The sequence below is a fragment of the Vipera berus genome, assembly GCF_964194415.1.
Source record: "Vipera berus genome assembly, chromosome: 2".
NCBI lineage: Eukaryota > Metazoa > Chordata > Lepidosauria > Squamata > Viperidae > Vipera > Vipera berus.
The window spans coordinates 272526154-272528862 of NC_138203.1; the positions used below are offsets into that span (position 1 = coordinate 272526154).

General features: G+C 39.5%; 1 long non-coding RNA gene across 1 annotated transcript; it reads left to right on the top strand.

Moving 5' to 3' along the window:
• The first annotated feature begins 508 nt into the window (after nucleotides 1–508).
• LOC308661885 lies at nucleotides 509–2041 on the top strand. Its single transcript, XR_014025039.1, has 3 exons — nucleotides 509–647; nucleotides 1202–1354; nucleotides 1737–2041. It is a non-coding gene; the product is annotated as an uncharacterized lncRNA (long non-coding RNA).
• Nucleotides 2042–2709: the final 668 nt, after the last annotated feature.

Sequence of the window (2709 nt, forward strand, 5' to 3'; positions counted from 1 at the left end):
TAAGAATGTGCCGGATGTAACCATATAAGGAACAATGTATAACAGTGTATAACTAGGAATAGGTCCCTATTTTTCTTTATGTCTTTATATCAAGATACTTTAATTGTAGTACATTCACATTTCAAGTAAAAGCAAATCTCAGTAGAAAAATATTCATTATTAAAGTAATATTTTCTATGTATGGAATCCCTGAGGTCATTTAAATTCATTCATAAAAATAATGCCATTTTTCAAGTGCAAAGTATTTCTAAAAGCAGAATAAAAACCGACGGGACTTCAATTTAACAATACTCTGAATTCTAACAGTGCAAATTCAAGTAGCCCCAAAGAATGCTGCTGCGTTGCTAATTTTTTTTGGGGGGGGGCGTGCTGCCACCATGTGGCTGTTTTTGGGAAAATTACAATGTGGGCAGCCAGACCCTCCTACCCTATGATGTATTTCCTCTCTCCTCCCCTTTTTTGGGATGGACTTCCTCCTCCCTGGAGACTCTCTTCATCTGTAACCAGGAGACACACATGTGCTCCATAACCAGCAGACACACGTGCAGATGCTGTGAGTAATTACCATCTTCTGACCTTGGGAATACTGTCCAAATATCATCTTAACACAACCCATCTGCTGTAATCTACTCTACATGCAAATAAAGGTATTTCTAGATGATAAAAGGTGTTTCCACGAGTTCTGCTATCTGGAAAAGGGCTGTTAACTGTAATAGCATCTGTTTATATAGACCAAGCGCAGAGGTCTTGATAAGGGATTAATCACAATACATCAGCTTGATCCAGAATAGGGGGTTATAAACCTTTCACAGTAAAAAGGCAGGTAAACATCCTGATTACAGATAATCCTTTTGTTCCTACGTTATGGTTGTTGCTTCTTTTTACGACCTTTCTTGCCACCGTTGTTAAGTGAATCACTGCAGTTGTTAAGTTAAAAACACAATTGTGAAGTGAATCTGGCTTCCCCCTTTACTTTGCTTGTCGAAAGGTTACAAAAGGAGATCACATGACCCCGGGACACAGCAACTGTCATAAATACTAGTCAGTTGCCAAGCGTCTGAATTTTGATCCCAGGACCGTGAGGATGCTGCAACTGTTATAGGTCTCTTTTTTCCCCCCGCCAAACTAGCATTGAATGGCCAAATGTTTCAAAGAGGAAAGTATTAACATAGTCTTCTTTTTGTTGACTCCCTGCTGATAGAGGAGCAGAAAAAAAACCTAGTTCGATACCAGCTGGATCCGGCCATGCAGAAGTGTGTGATTCCCTAGAATTCAATTTGGAAAAACCTTCATTAGAATGGAGCTGAGTTCCCATCATCACTCATTAAAACAACAAGAATTGCATTAACTTAAGGTTGGTAAAAGAGAGAATTATCGGAAAAAGAGGAAATTGAGTACAGTTATTGTGTGGATTATAGATTATAGAAATCAACTGTTAGTGAATGTTTCTTAAATGTAAACCCAGACAACACACCGTTTACGGAATATTAAGGTGATTATGTTAAAAAAATAATAAAACATATCTTTTTTTAAAAAGGGAGTTGAGTTCCTTTTGTAATCCCCAGGCATCCTCTGTCCTCTTTGGCATATATGTTAAGTTCTGAATGCGGTATAGACCTAGGCCTAAGATGAATTCCCTGTGAAAGCTACAAAAGTTGCTTTGCCTTTGCTCAACACTAGGTCCTCATAGCTATTTGTTCAACTAGACAATTGGCTATTTATTTATTTATTATTAGGACTTATATTGCCAACCTTGATCTCATTCTCCCTGAATCCTGGAATCTCTGCGGAAGAGAATCAACCGAGGGTCAATCTTTGTGGTTCAAAAGGACTTACCAACAAAGTTGGGGAATCTTCCTTGAAAGTCAGAAGATAACTGGAGGCCTCCTGGAATTCTCCTTTGGATGCAAGAAAACGAGAAAGCAGCATGAGGAACATTTTGAACTCCAAAAGGAGAATATCCAGGATTGATTGAACGGCAAATATTGTTCATATATTTTCCTGGATACAAGCAATCCCCGGAATTAAAAAAATCAGTTGGCTTCTGCATGTTTTCATTGTGAAGGACAACTCTAGGCTGGGGCCCAAAATGCTGACCCCAGGGACCTCTTGCTGTCCCTAGAACTACCCAGAAGGATGGGATGGATGGATGGATGGATGGATGGATGGATGGATGGATGGATGGATGGACAATGAGAGATAATTCTGCCCTTTCTCTGCACACAGACATATATCAAGGCTGAAATGGGCTACTTCCTGGAACTTACCACCAATTGCTGAATAGCCTCAGAGCATAATAAGATATGCTGTGTCACTGGATTCACCTTGTCCTGTAACAATGAATATGAGACATTTGGAGGAATCAAGAACTGGATTGGATTTTAAAAGGCTCCATCTCTGGATATGGGAATACCCTTGAAATTCATTATGATAAATTGATTGTAGGGAATATCGGTCCTTGGAATATATCCTTTTTTATCCTTGATTTTTTCTATGTATTACACTGCAGCATTGACTCCTCCGGAAATGAAAACTGAGATTTGGGAGAGGATGATGAAGTGGGGGTCCCAGTGGGGAGATTCCCAAGGCAAGAAAACAGAATTTGGGGCAGATCCTCTTCCAACCCTACAATGAGCAAACTGGGCTGCCATTAATAAACTCATCCCTCCTTTCTTCATTTCAGATATGTGCAATTCAAGATGGAGGTTT